The sequence below is a fragment of the Gallus gallus genome, chromosome 2, assembly GCF_016699485.2.
Source record: "Gallus gallus isolate bGalGal1 chromosome 2, bGalGal1.mat.broiler.GRCg7b, whole genome shotgun sequence".
NCBI lineage: Eukaryota > Metazoa > Chordata > Aves > Galliformes > Phasianidae > Gallus > Gallus gallus.
Genome location: NC_052533.1, coordinates 125,030,615 through 125,046,916, shown reverse-complemented (window position 1 = coordinate 125,046,916; position 16,302 = coordinate 125,030,615).

Below are 16,302 nucleotides of genomic sequence, written 5' to 3'. Positions count from 1 at the left end.
ATTTCTGGGTTTCAGCTATTGAAAGTTCCTGAATTTCACTGTCAGGTGCAAACAGTAAAGTTACTGAAGGGATTTCAGTATTGCCATGTTGTAATATTATTCAGAGCCCACTGTCCCTGGAGGATGCCTCTGGGCTCATTCATGGTTCCTCCTAAATTACAGAAAAGAAGGCTGCAATGATATTTCCCCCTACCTGAATATCACAAGCTAGAAAACTAAAGAGAAGTAACTTGAGTTAAACACTCTGACTCCTCTTAACTACTGGAAGAGAAAATTTGTATGCTGAAAAGCTGTTAATTCAATGTTCATCTTATGCTAGTCTTTACCAGTTTATTTTCATTCACAATAGATATAACAAGCATCTTGACTCAGGAAGAAGTCATTATTCCTTCAACAAGTAAATTATTCTGTCTATGGCAATCTTTCTCCCCATGCCTCTTATCAGAGGTGATGGATATGCCCTGCTGTGTCCTCCCTAGGACAGGAGGCTGGGGCTGACATGGGGTCCTGGGCCCTGTGCAGGACAGGGGTTGCCTCGAGGGTGGGCAGGAACAGGCAGGGCTGGTGCAGCCCCAGGGCACTGGCAGTATCATGCAGAAAGTGGAATCCATGTGCTTGAACCCTAACTTCCCTTCAGGTGGAGAAGTTGGTTTGAGTCTCTTCCCTCTATCAAGTCACCAGCTTCGAGGTGGAACTTCAGATATTTGAGACAATTGATTGTTGGTTAAAACTGATTGAAATCAGTTGGATTGAAACTTATTTGGCAGCAAAGGTGGATAAGTGCTTCTGGGACGGAAGTTAGTTGCCTCCTCACGCTGAGAGTTCTTGAACAGGGCTTAAGGTTTGAGGCTTGAATACGACTGCAGAGGCACTTGGTTTTCAAAACAGTATGTGTTTTCCATGAATCTCCAAGTCCAATCTACAAGCATGGATTCCTCTCCTCACATGGAAATGCAACAATGCATCCTTGAGCTTTGTAGTTTTCCTGAACTGCATCTTCTAAAAATGGCTGTTTTCAAATCTGCAGGACAGTTGCTTTCCATGATCAGGCCTACAGTTCCAGACGGCATTCAGGATACAGAGTGACGTTCCCCGTATGTTTCTGTATCTGTAGGTTGTATTTTACCACTGGCTTTCTCATAAGAATGTTTTGACCTCCATTTAGTTTTTGTTGTGATGAATTTTTATCTCAGATTACCGCATAAGTAAGAATTTCCAGTAGCATGGCTAGAAAATAAGGAAAAAATAAGTGACATCAAAATAGCAATAACAATAAAATAACTCGTTCTTACAAGGTTGTAATCTCAAACGAATCCACTTTGACCATAGCCATGGCAAATTGCTGTCTGAAAATGACTGCCCTATTCATCTGTTAATATTGTTAGAAAGAGAGCTACAACTGTACCTATCAGTGTAACTAAATTAGAGCAGGTTCACATAAGGCAGGCACACATAAAAATGTACTTATGAAACAGATGTATCCCTCAACAGGAAAATGACAGCAATTCTGATAAAATGCTTTTATTATTTACTTTCAACAAGTATCTATGGCTGCAGCTTGACTATTGTTGAATCATTTCAATAATCTTGTTAGAGGCCTGGCAATAAAAGGAAAAGCACTTCAGTGGAGTGAAATGGCGCAGCTCCTGACATGTTCAGTGGCATGTCAGTGATACGGTGGTATTTTTTTAAGCTGTCGAAACACACAGCAGCATTGTTTGTGTAAGTGGGGAATTGCTTTGAAGCAGAACACATCTCTTCTGTGGGAGGTGGCAGCTGGTTAAGCCCTGCCAGTAGGCACTGCAGGTTGCATGTTGCTGGCAGTACACGAGATGGATGGCCCCTGTGCAAGGCAAGCCCAGGTCTGCTGGGGGCAAGGGTTGCACTCATGTCTTATTGGGGTAAACATGTTAGTGCAAAGGATTACCCTTGGAAATTAAAAAAGAGTTTTGTCCTTAATCTGAGCAAGCACGGCTATTTCTAGACATCTGCACATTAAGTTCCATAATGCTTTCAGTCCATTTTCAAGTTCCTCTCCAAAGTTAGTGCCCAGAGAATCATTGATGTCAGACCTAAAGTTTTTTATCATAGAATCATAGAAAATCCCAAGTTGGAAGGGACCCGCAAGAATCAATGAGTCCAACTCCTGTCAGACCTAAAACTTTTGATTGGTAATTGAGGGCATTCTGAGAATGGATTCACAAGGAAATTTGTAGTTAACATTTCTGTATACAATGTCTGCTCAGGTTTTCTTAGATTTTGGAAGAACTGTGAGATGATAACTAACAATATGCACGAAATATTGCAGTTGGCAAGTACAGGAGTATCTTTTGCTATCTATAGAAATGTAGAAAAATAGTGACTTGAATATGGCCATGGAGGATGTTTGTGGCAAGCATATCTTTAGAGTATTTAATTTTAATCTGCTACAATGTATCGTTGCTTCTACTTCAGAATGTGGAGCACTTTATTTTTATTTGTCCTCAGACTTCCAGGAATATCCATATCTGAGCAGGGATTGAAACTCTAAGCGTTTCAGAACAGGGGCTGAAATGGTCTATAACATTAAATTGTGGACAGTGCATATGAAATGTGTTGTGCACTACTAAAGCTAATATGACACAACTGTACTGATTCTTCTGGTAATTGCTCCGGATGAATGTAAACATTTATTCTTTAGCAGAAGGTGTGAAACTACAAACTCTAGTTTGTTTCATTACCAGTAGCTATGCATTTTTTTTCCAGCCATGAGCACGAATCCACGCCAGTGAAGGTGACCCACTGCCACTGTCACCACTGTTGAAACATGCCACTCACTGCCTCACTGTGCTCACTTCCACTGGTGGGTGTCCATAAGCATTCAGCAAATGTTGATGAATATCAATGGAGGAATTCAATGACATGTCTTTGCTTCATCCACACTTCCATGTCAGACGCCATTTTGTCAGACTGCCCTTCTGCTGCCATCTGTCACACGGCAACGTTATGTAATGGAATATCGGTAGGAAGGTTCAACCTCTACTTCCATCCCACCAACATCTGCCTCTGACTCCATGGGCCAACATCATAAAATATGAGGCATTATCTTCAGAGCAGCCCTCGCATGTGTTTCCATATGGTAAAAAAATTACTCAAATGTTTTAAAATGTTCAGTGTGAGAAATTTAAATCTGTGCTTGAACTCTTGAACTTTCTAATCTTTACCACATTTTCAGGATCTTTCAGTGTAATTGGCCACTTAACATTTACTATTAATAATTGTTTTACATTTGTAATATTTTCTTTTTCATGTTCATATCTTTTTACATATATTTCTTCTTACAGTCTTTTTTGGCCCTTAAAGGCCCTCTAGTTCAACTCCTGTGCAGTGAATGGGGGCACCTACAACTCAATCAGGTTGCTCAGAGCCCCATCCAGCCTGACCAGGGCTCCAGGGATGGGTATCCACCATCTCTCTGGGCAACCTGTTCCACTGCCTAGCCAGTCTTAGTGTAAAAAACGTCTTCCTTACACCCAATCTAAATCTCCCCTCTTTTGGTTTTAAATCATTTCTCCTTGCTCTATCACAACACACCCTACTAAAGAGTCTGAGCCCTTCTGTCTCATAGCCCGCCTTTAGATGCTGAAAGGCTGTTATTTCAGTTTAGAATTCATAAGTTTCTGAATTTTTCTCCCATTGCTCTGAAACATGCTGTAATTAGATTCTGCCTGAAGGAGAATAATTATTCTGAACATTAGAAATAAATCCATTGCTTCTTTTCTTTCTACTTTATTTTGATTTGACACACTGGGGAGTTAAAAAGAACCTCGTATGTTAACAGTGTAGAATTTTAACCAACACTATTCCAAGCAACAAGATAAAAAGGTTGAATTTTGAACTCTTGTTTTCAGTGAAGACCACATACTTGGATAGCTTGGGAAGAAGTTAACAATCACAAACATCTTAGGCAGTTGACTAATCTCTTCCCAAGGATGCCTGATGAGTTTCTGCCAAAATATTTCAGGCAGCAAATGAAATTGCTTCAATTTTGGAGCTCCCATTGCTTGGTTGCCCTGCTCAGCCTGAGAGCCCCTAAGGGGTGGTTTGAATGGGGAGATTAGAAATAGTCTCTGCAGAACAGACATAACAGCTACAGTGAAAAGATAGGGTTAGAAGGAAAGTGGGAGACAGGAAATTGAGGGTTTTGTAGGAAAAGTTGCTTTTTCTGTAGGGAATTTCCTTTAGCAGGTGCCTCCCTGGTCATGACACAGCTTAACTAAAGTATCCATCTAGACCTCTGTTTCCAAAGCACATATGAAGTTCATCTTCAGTTTTACCTGATTGACAGGTCCAAATACTTTGAGTGCTATAAGGATGTTTTCTTATAGTGACATGAAAATTGATTTCTGGTCAAACCAAATACTCAGAAATGCCTATCCAAAGGCCATAAATGGAAAAGCTGATATTGTATCAGTGAAGGCTGGCAAGCGTGGAGAAAAAAGGTTTATTCGTTCTGCCTACAAGTGCTATGTAAACAAAAACAAAGCATTCTTTCAGGAGAGGACATGAAGAACTGGCAAGAAAACAAAAGTGTAATGGAGAAGATTTCTAGGCCACCCAGCTGCCTAATTACTGGCAGCATCTCTGGATTTTTACAGCATGCCTCTCAAACAGTCTTTTGGAAAACAAAATGCCATATTATTGCAAAATAGTTACAAATTTAAAGTATTTTGTACCCTGTAGAATTCAGTTTTTACCTACTGTGGGATTTTTAAAAGATTTGTACTGTAGATTGAAGTAAATAGAGCAACTTAACTGCTTTTTGTAGCATATCAAAATTTAATCTGCCAAGATGAGGGAATTGAATGTCTAGTTTCATTTTCCAGCTTGATCTGGAGGACAGTGTTGGCATTATTCACAATTTCCTTGGGACAGTAAGGAAACCGCTGCTTACACTTACAGTGTCCAGACTGTGCTGTTGTGGAAGCATTCCCCTGAGTATTCTCAGTAACGTTTTATATCTGATTCTTTAATAACATTAATAAGACCTGATGGACTAGAACTTAGGCTGTTTTTGAGCTTTGTTAACACACACTTTTTCAAGTGTGTGTTTAAAAAATAAAAATAAAAAAAAGACCTGTGGAGAAAACAAATAGTTCTTATTCCATTTCCTGAAACTGGCCTTGCTTGCTTGCGGATAGAAAAGGCCTTTGCTTGTTCAATTAATGCATTCCTAAGCATAAACATCTGCATAAAATAATACAGATGTATGTAATTATAAAAGCATTTAAGTTTTCTAGGATTTAATCTTTTCAGTCTTTCTGGGTTTAGAAAACAATATTATAAATATATATCTTTTATTTCCAGATCTGAACAAAAAAAAACCCCATCATTTTACTCTTCTTCGAGTTGCTGCTCTCCCATGATGCGCTGTTGATGCTGTTAATACTTTTTCTATGTATTAAACCTTGTTATCACAGTATTACTGAGGGAGTAATTGCAATCCATTTAGCAGAAGCAAAAAAAAAAAAAAAAAAAAGAAGAGGTGAGTTACTGCTGTTACTGCTGCCTCTAGTGACTAGCGTTAATTAACTCTGGTTTCATCTGCACTATAAAAATGAGCAGTTTTTAAATGGTTGTGAAGTAATCTCGTGGCTCTACTATATTTGTAAAATGTATTTCCATTTTTAATCCATGCAACCATCCGGCAGTTTGGACATCTTGCAGATTGCTCCAGATAGTGTAAAAGTCATCTCAGGTATGTTACGTGTAATTCTGTTTACCAGAGAGTATCAATATCTAACACTTCAAACACAGGAGAATCAAGTGACTCCAGATTGGGGTGGTTTTATTTGTCTTCTCTTATTATTTGCATGTTTAAGCCTGTCCCCAGCAGCACCTCCTGCCCTAGAGGAGTTTTTCCTCAGAGCCCACTCTGGCTCTAAACAAAGCTGTCTCAAGTGTTTTTTTGTCTGTCTCATTGTCATCCATTCCTACACAAAGGGATCAGCAAAACCTTGGAATCCATGAAAATTAGATTACTGAGGGGATCTGCATATTTCTGTGTTTTCAGGCTCCACTCCTCCTCCCTGGAAGTGTTCAAGGCCAGGTTGGATGAAGCCCTGGGCAACCTGGTCTAGTCCCAGATCTGGAGGTTGGTGATCCTGTCTGTGGCAGGGGGGTTGGAACTTGCTGATCCTTTGGGTCCCTTCCAACCCAAGCCATTCTATGATTCTATGACTCCTTCAGCCATTACCTGTTTTACCCAAGTATGCTTCTTTCCTTCTCCCAAAAATCTGAACATCAGGTCAGTAGTTACATATGTCATCCTTAGCAATGCTTAACCCAAACTTCATATTGGTTTCTCTGATCATCGGCAGGTAAGACCATATTTATTATTGCTTATAAAGCAGCATTTAAATCTTTTTATGTGCATAACAACTGTAAATGAGGGTTTGCAAAATCATTGTCATCTGGTCCCCTTCCAGTGCAACACAGCTAGCTCAGCACATGGAAAAAGCTCATAAAGAAGGAAAAAGAATGTAGTCATATTGATGCAAATTGTCCTAGCACAGAGTGCATCCTTCTACTGCGAACTCTTGTGTTGAAAACAATTTTTAGACACAAGTGACAAAAACAAACCGCTAGCAATATGCACTCTGGTGAGTGTCCCAACAAACTCACAAGTTGAGCTCTGTCACTGGCAAGTTCCACTGTTCCCAGAAGATAAGAGAGATTCCAGGACGCAATTTCAGCAGGAAAGTTCAATGTGCTGGCTGATGATACTCTGTGGTGGCTTTTTGTTTGGTTGGTTGGTTTTTGGGTTTTTCTTTTGTTTGGTTTTTCTTGCTTGATTGCTTAAATATATTATTCCAGCAAGGTAGTGGCAGGACATTTGCTGCATATTTCTGAGAAGATGCTCTGAACACATTGCCTCAGGTGACTAAAAATGCCATTTTACTCTGCATGCAGATATTGATTAGTTATTCTCACCAACTCCGGTTACAAATGGAACTTTTGTAACAACACTTTGTGGTGGACACTAGATAACATATCCTAAGGTGATCCTTAGCATTTAGCCTATCAATCTAAGTCCTCACCCAGCTCAGCTGTGATGGATGCATCTCTGTTGCCCAGACTTCTCATATGTATTTTTGATTAGATCGAATGTGAATAAGTGTATGGTGACATACACCAAACCTGTGTGCTACACTGTGACATGGGCTGCTCGTACCTTTGCAATGCTATAATTGTAGCCTTTAGTTATTTTAAACCTTTGGTGTGCAATAGAGAAAAATGCTTGCTGGGAAATAAATAATATTCGTTTGTTAATTGCTACTCGTGTTAAATCTTTGGTATATGTGGATTGCTTACAAAGAGTGGGTAGCTGTATTCTGCCTCATTTAAAAACAAAAACCAGAAAGTACTACATTGTTGCCTAACAGCACTTGTATTATCTTGGGTTGTTATGACATTTCCACACATAATACAACATAATGGCAAGAGAAAGTGAAAAAGCATTCTGGCCTGTGAGAATGTTGATGTAAATAGATAATGAAGCTTTCCATTGTATACCATGATAATAGCCTTGGAATAGAAACAGATCTTTATATGATAGCAGTTTTGATTTATATATTTACTTGGATTTATATAGGCATTCATCGTGATTCTGTACTCCGGCACAAGTAATTACATATAAATTCCTCATGCCAAGATATCAGAGCCATTATCTGCAGCAAGATCTTTTTCAATTGTCTAACCAATTTAGCCACTGAATAGGATAAAACTTCTTTCACCCTAGACCTGCTCACTATCCCAGACCTTTTGAAATGCTGAATTTTGGACGTCTTTTAAAACAAGTGAGGGGATGAGTTCATTCAAGTTCATTGCATCATAAGTGCTCAGTCTTTTCAAGCATGAACAACTGAGGATTGGCTTTGTGGCAGCCTTGCTACAGCAACATGACACTAGGAGAGAGCTACTTTCAATTGGGACTCTAGTCGGAGTCAGCTTATTAACATTTTTAGCCCATACAACCAGCTACCAACACAGTCTGTCAGCCAACGTGAGGTCTGGTTTCAGCATCAGCCTCACAGAGGAGATTCCACAGCTTACACGACTATGGTGAGAGACGAACACACTTTTTTTCCTGTAGGATATCAAGAAATGACATGATCCTCTGGTCTCAGACATATAAGAGCAGTACTGCAAGTATCTCCGACTTCTGGCATCTCTGCATCTGTCACCTCCATCTCTGCTATCTATGAGTGAATGACATACAGACTGGCTCCTAGAAGCTTCCTGTGGTGCAAAATAACCTGAGATATACATAAAGGTTACCTCTGAGAGTTCAGAACTGCAATGTAGACAAATTTGCTGAAGGCTATAGGGCATGATATAGATAGAGTCCTGTGTTAAGGGAGCTGTAATGTTAAACCTATATGTCAGAGGAGAAACAAAGTCTGCTATCACTTGAAGTCAGAGGGTCTTGACAGCAAGTTAAGTCTCCACAGGGAATAAAAGGATCAAAATAATTTGAATTGGGAACCCTCCCCTTCCCTGAACAGTTACAAACTGAAATACTTTATGGTTTAATAGAGCAATAGCAATGTTTTGCACTTGCCTCCAAAACAAACTGCAAGCTGGTACAACCTGAGCAACTCTGCTCTAAGTGTATTCCCCAGTGGTGACAGCAAATGGGCATGTGGATATTCTGCTCCCAGAATGGGAGTTTCAAATTCAGTAAGAGTTACCACCATCCCCCAAAAAGAAATTGTGTGTAATGTAGACAAGAAGAAATAAAAAGCTTTTCCTGACGCCATTTTAAAATTATTTTTTCTCAAGCATCCCTTTCTGCTACCTTCACCGTGACCACTGGACTGAAAATCCACTATGTGATAAATTCTGATTAGCAGAAAGGCATTATAACAGCTCTCAGGTACATCGGACTTTAGAGGATCTGTGTTACTGGGAAACAGCTTATTTCTCGTCGGACAAATCTGTAGCTGCAATACAAATTTCCATAAACATTTTATACATTAGACTGAGGAGAGAAAGACAAGAAGAAAATAAACTGGTGCTTTAAGATATCTTCTTAAGTCACTTGATATAGGACATCCAGAAAATAAGGTGATTCAGGAAAATGGTATGAAAAAGGGAGGAAAAGAAGGCGATGGGTGGTGATAAAGATACTCAGGAGCCAAAGCTCTTGGTAATGTCCATCAGGAGCTTGACAGCGTCAAGATCTCTAATGCTCTGAACTTGGTGGGCACCTTTAATCTCCTGCACCACAAAGGAAAAAGCAAATAGTTTCACTGTGAACTGCAAGGTCAGTTTTACTACAACATTCTTTGAGATTCTTTAATTGCATAGCCTGATAAAAATGCAGAAAGTAAAAGAAATTAGAAAGAGAAAACTCTTATAAGCTCAAAAGTGATAGTATATATACTTTCAGCCCTCATAAGCAGTCCTTATATTATACATGTTAATACATATCTTTGAGTGATATTAAAAATAGCATTCTGATCATATGACAAACCAGTTGCTATAGTAACTACTTTTTTTTTTTTTTTTTTTTTTTTTGCCATAGAACAGCAAAGTAATAGCGTGTAAAATGTGTAAATTATCAGTGTGTAAGAGCAACTGGTGAGGCTTCACTCTGCTATTCTGCTTTAAAATAAATCTTTCTATGAATATACATATCTCATTCATGTATTCTTCTGACGCTCCTGTGGCTGGCTCCATCTCTTCCGTTGGCCACCCTTGTCATGCTTAAGTGAGACGTGACATTTCAGCCAAAAGAAAAAGGAGCAAAAGCAGCAGAGATAATGACCTCAATCCAAAGTAGAAAGGCTTATACTGATTTCAGTGGACTTAGCCTCAGGCCTTATGCAAACAAAGGTGATTTATGAAGGATAGCATAAAAAGGCAGAGCTCACTCATTTTTGTGTGCCTGCTACAACATTCTCTTGCTGAAATCTGAAGAGATGTTGCACTTGACATTGGGGAGAGGTAAGATCAAGCAGTAACATGTTGAAGATTTCCATAGCAGCCTGAGAATCTATGAATGTGGAACCAATTTCCCAGACCTCATTTCCCATCATCCCAAATTCCAAGCTTCTAGATTTACATGCCTGTCAGATGTGGTTGGTTTTTTTCTTTTCTTTTTTTTTGGGGGGGGGAGGACCTGGTGGGGGGGTGTTTTGTGGTGTTTTTTTTTTTTTTTTCCCATTGAAATTTCTTATGGTAGATAAGATAAGTATGACTAAAATTTAAGAGTGGATGAAATACATGGAATGAAGTCCTGCCCTATCTGAAATCAACAGCAAAACTGACAGTATTTCACTTTTTCTGTTTAGTGTCACACTGAAGATGGCAGTGACCTGCTGGCCTGCAGGATGTTTTAACCCCCCAAAAAGCAACAGAGATAGTTAGTGTAGCCTCCAGAGAGAACAATGTTCATAGCAGCGCTGGCTGCAGATCAGACCTATTCCCATCTGGGGGGAATTATACAGTTAACCAGCAGATCATTTGACTCATTCTCTTTAATTATATTAGGTGACTGTGATATTTTATTTTACTAAGCTTTATCGTTTTGCTGCAGTCCTCATTTTAAAAGAAGTTAGTTGAGTCTGAAGTCATTCCTAATTTTAAAGTTTCTAGGTATTGTGTTTTCCTAGTTGTAACCACAGTGTAGATGTAATTATGATCTGCCTTGTAACAGCACCTGCCTAAGTGGAACAGTTATTTACTAAAACTCCAGGAGGGGCTCCAGATTGAAGGAGACAGCTGTGTCTCTAAGCTCACTGGTAGCTGAGTACTAAAACTTCAGTCCAGATTTACCGTAGCTGCACTTCACGATACAGCCCACCCCCTGTTCTGCACAATATGAAGGCTTTTTGCTCAAATAAACCAAGAAAACATTACTGTAGCAAATACAATTTCCAGAATTTATTTATTAAGTTGTTATCAGGAGCTTCTGCCTTTCCTTGGAACATTTGAAAAGCAAAATCACTGTTGCCTTAAATTCATCTGCAGTCATGCATTATGCGACTCTATGATACCAGTTCAGTCCATAACTGGTTGGATCAAAAGTTTTTATAGTCATTTTCTGAAATGTGCATATGGAAACCAGCAGGCTTTCTATCGAACTTGGTATGTACAAAACAGTTTTGTTACCAATTCTATATGACACCAAACTAACATTTTTCCTGTTACCTGTGGGATTTCTGCAGTACCAGCTCTGTCACCGAATGCTGGATTTTAGACTCTACATCATGAAATTGTGACATAAGAATTCTGCTGGAGATTCCCTTTCCTTCTGGTAGGAAATGTCAACTTTTGGCATATATCAGAAATTGGTTGGTTGGAAATGAAGTTTTGGTACCTTCTGCTCTCTTTTTGTGCTCTTCACTCAGCAGTCTCATGGACTGTCATGCCGCACTGTTGACATAGCAAAAGCTATTGAGGTGGCACAGGCTCCAGAAAATGTGGGGCTCCAAAATGCTGGGTGCCAAACAGCTTTATTCACAAATGCATTAATCTTGATAATGTATTGCTGCCCTAAGATACATGCCTGTATTTTTATACACACTGTAATTAAGGCAATTGCAATGGCAGAGATGCCAGCCCAAACAAGAGTGGAAGCATGTGGTGTCCGAGTTAGAGTTCTTGTAACGTATTACAGATGCATTTCCGAAGAGTACACCAGTAGTTTCAGTTTTAAGAAAAAGCCTTGAGATGAGGAGATTGTGTTCACCTGCATTGCCTCTCCTTTGACACCCAAGATCTCTAGGTGGAAATCCACGGTTTTCAAATGAAGGAAAATCCTTTTTTCTCCCTTGATTATCCAAACTAGAATAACCTCAAAATAGAGGAAAACCTACAGGAATTATTTTATGAGAAGTAATGCGGGCAAATTAACGATGAATAATCATAAAAATAAATATTGTATAAATGATTTGTGGTAGGAAATTTTAGGAAGTATAAACTCTACAAAATAGTGACTGGGCGACTTGTTGTTCGAGTCCCACATATTCTTCATTTTCTCAGATAATTATTTTTATCTGACAAGAAAGAGTTAAACAATATATTTCTTCACCCTTTTTTAAGCCAAGTAGTAACGTATGTTCTGCTGTATGTCTTCCTACACTTCCTTGATGTTGAAGTTATAGCCTTCATTAGGAAGTCACCTTAAACTTGATGAGTCATCTTGTGGAGTCAGAAATGAGTTATTTAAAACACTTGTCTTTCTAGCAATATGATCTTTACTGATGGTTATGAAACAAGGCTGATAATTAGGAGCTGGTCAGGATTTTCTGACAGCATAATTTTACCAGAAACCAAATAGTTGACCTTGAGTTATGGAGATATGCACCAATTTCTTGGGTTCAGTCTGGGATTCCTGAGCAAAAGAAAGACATTTTTGGCTACTCTTAAGTCATCTCCTTCCCTCTTGCAGTTGTGTCCATTTTTTTAATCATGGATTGCTGCTCAGTCGTTAAGGATTTCTCACTCCACTGTAAGTACACCAGGATTTTTCTTTTCCTCTCCTTTGCCATTTCTTCTTCAAAGCCGCTAATTTTCAGCCATTATGGATTCACACCAGTACAGAGAGGATCATTTTAATGGCAAAAATCTTTCTGGGTTTGGAAGATTACTGCAAGTCCGGCTGTGATATGAAGGTATAACCATCCACATCAGCATATTCAAATATGAGACATTTTTCTTTCAGATGGGGAGCAGACAGCTCCCAGAGGCACCCATTTGGTTATGAAACCCAACACCTTCACAACATGTAGCTTACATGTGGTAGCTTAAATTATGCGAAGGCCTAGAACTATATAGGAATACTCAGGGAATACTGTACAAATCAATGTAGGAAAAGACAGCAAAATCTAGCTTTCAATTTGCCAAATATTCTGGACAGAAGCCAGAGGTCCATTTACATATAAATATATAATTTATAATGTGGAAATGCTTCAAGGCCTTGCATGTAAATGCTTTGAATTTTTAGAAAAAGAAAAAGAATGTTTCTCTTTATCCTCTTGTTTTTTGTTTCAATTAAATCATGTTTCATTGTTGCATGCATTACAATAAATTAAGAGGGCAACCTTTTCTCTCTTTGCATAAAACTGCCATATAAACGACACTTCCTGCATGACATAAGAACTCAGATAATTGTTGTACAATTAATTTACCTAAATTAATTTTAAACAGAAAGAAAATGTATGTTTTTGTTATAAATGCATCCAGATCATTCAGAGAATAGACAGAATTTGTTTTCTAACTAACTCCACTCTCTTCAAAACACCATTCCTCCTAAATGGACTAGGTGTTGGTTTTTTTTAGCTACTAACGTTTTTCTCATTACTGTTTTCGAATGTCAATACATTCCTGGATGCTGGCTGAGTTAAAAGAAGTAAACATAAAAATAGCACATCTGAGAAAATATTTCTGAAAATATTTTCAGTATTTTAGTTTTTTTAACTAAATCTTTGTTTCATGCTTATGTTCAGTTGCTGTTATAGTGAATTTATTTTATTTTCCATTAGTAGCACCAGCAATTGTGAGGAAAACAAACTCTGACTTTGCAGCAGGAGCCTCTGATCACATGAATAATAATAATAATAATATCTAATAATATCTTATTATTATTATTATTATTATAGGCTATGAACTTGAATATCAATTATGGATTGATTTTTTTTTAATAAATTGCTCTGCAGTCATTTATTCAGAACCAAAAGTCATTCATCAAATATCTGATGAATGGATACATGAAAAAAACAGTTTTGCTGATGAATTAATCCCAGCAGGGAAAACAAACAAACAAACAAACAACAACAACAACAACAAAACAGCAAATTCCTGCCATTTCTGCAAATTCCAAAGGAAAAGCCCTTCCCATGGGGATAAAGATCTCTTGAATGTACAGATAAAGAAACATGAGAATTGAGAAGAATAGACACTGAGAAGGAGAATTAATGCTGATGAAGAAGCTGTGTATTTGACTAGAAAAGTTGATGAGAAACAAGTATTTGACAATAAATTCAGGCACCTGGGTAGAAAGACTGAAAAATACATTTTCCTGGCAGAGATTGTGTAAGCAGACATAACAAAGATAAAGGAAAACCAGTAGAAGACAGCTTGGACTTACAATGTAACAATCCACGGAGATGAGGGGGATTTTGCTCAAGGAAAATTAGAAAAGAAAATAGAGGTGAAAATTGTACAGGGCTTTGGATGCTAACAATATGTTAAACTGTTAGAAAAGGATAGAGTGCAAAAAATAACATGTTGGGATGAAAACGTTTTTGAGAAGGCTTAATAAACACATTGTTTTCCATGTGGTAGTAATAGTAGAGATGGTAATCAACTCAATTAGATTCAGACTGGCCAAACATTTATTGAACAGAGAAAGCATTGCCAGGAACTGTAACTGTGCTGTTAAAGGAGATCCCAGCAGTAGCCTAAAAAGCGCCATTTGCTGATGAAGCTCTGTCTGGGCATGGTGGTTTCCTGGTTCCACACGACCACCAGACCAACAAGTCCACAAAATAGTGTTATGAATAGACGGACCCGGAAAATCTTCCTACTTGGTCAGGAGTGGTTTCATTCTAAATTAAATGGAAAGCTTAATAAAAGCAAGTGCTTAAGTAAGGTTTCCTTACTGTTTAAGACATTAAAGAAACCAGTTAGAGAAGTGAGTTGGATCGAAAAGTTCAGTGTCTTGAATATGAGTGAGTTCTGAATATTTTAAAGTCAAAACAACAAAATCTCTCTAAAATTTTGAAAGGAGGAAATGTAGAAAGGATGTCAGGTCCAAATACACTAAAAGTAAAAGTACTCGTAAAGAACAAAAAGAATGAACAGAGAACCCACAGGGAATGAACAGAAAACCCACAAGAAATGGAAAAAGTTAATGATCAACAAAGAAAGCTACGTGAAAAGTGAAAAGCTGTTGGGTAGGTAAGAGAGAACTTCCTTAAGTCAGACTGAATTAAGCATTGCAGAGGGAATTTAACAGCAGAAGGTTAACGGTAGTAAAGCTAAGAAAAGAGCAATGAAGAAAGCCATTTTCCTATGCAGGGGTTTGGGTTAAGATTTAAGATTTACCTACAATAAGATTCCCCCCCCCCTTTTTTTTTTTTTTTCCCTTTTTTTGCCAGTCTTGAATATGTTGAGCAATTATTTGTCTTGCTAAAAAGATCAAGGTATCTAATGAAAAAGGAATGTTGAATCTGAAATCATAGACTCACATACTTACTTACTTTTGTTCCTTTTCTTAAGAAAGAAATCTTCACATTTGAGACAGAATAGAAATCCAGGAAGTTTAATATCATCAAGCATAGAGGGCAAACATGCACATAGTAATCAATCCCCTCAATCCCGTATGAAATAACCAGAGTTTGTTAGCTATTATTTTTACATATGATTTCAATAGGTGAAGAGTATGTCTGGAGAATAGGATTTACAAACCTATGCTCCTATGTAAGGAGGAAGTGTGTTCCAGACTATTACAGGTTCATGAGCTGAATTTCAACAGTACATATAGCTTGGAATGTGTTTGAAAGGAAAGTATAATCAAATGCATGAAACTAAAGTTAAAAATTCAACTTGTTTGTACTAAAGCTAACTCAGAAAAATAACTGGCTTAGTTATTCAGCTAGGAAATAAGATAGGTAAAATCCGCTTGGACTTCAGTAGGGCAACTAATGGAGCGCTCTGCTAGAATTTACCAATTGCAGTAGAGAGGATGGGAATTAGCAGGGAACTTGTAAAACAGGTAGAGAGCTGACTGAGGACAAGGTAGTCATGCAATGGCTTGTGATTAAAGGAAATCATCAGGTTGGTAGGAGGTACCCTGAAGTCTTGAGGGATCATTTGGGACAGACTACAGAGACATAATCAACTGTCATGACTAGAGCATGTGGTTACAGCTTATGTGGGACTTATTTCTTTGCAAGCTCTTGCCCTTCATGATAAAAACAAAGCATGTCAGGAGCTACTGCACAGTTAAATGGCTTTATGGTTTTCCCTACTGTAACCAGTTCATTTGCCCATACCTTTACTTAATAGCTCTAGTAAAGACAGAGCCATAAAAAGTGGCAGCATGGTAATGAGACAAAATTGGAGATTTTGTGAAAATGAGGACGTTCTAAGCATAGTGCAGGGAGATCTGTCTTACCTAAAGGACTGCAATAGTAGAAAAAAGATGCAACTCGATAGCAAAATGCACAAGGTCAGTTACAGGAGCAATTAAAAAGAAGTTCTTTGAGCTGAGAGTTCCATGGCAGAAAATGGCAGAGGAGAAGAGGAACC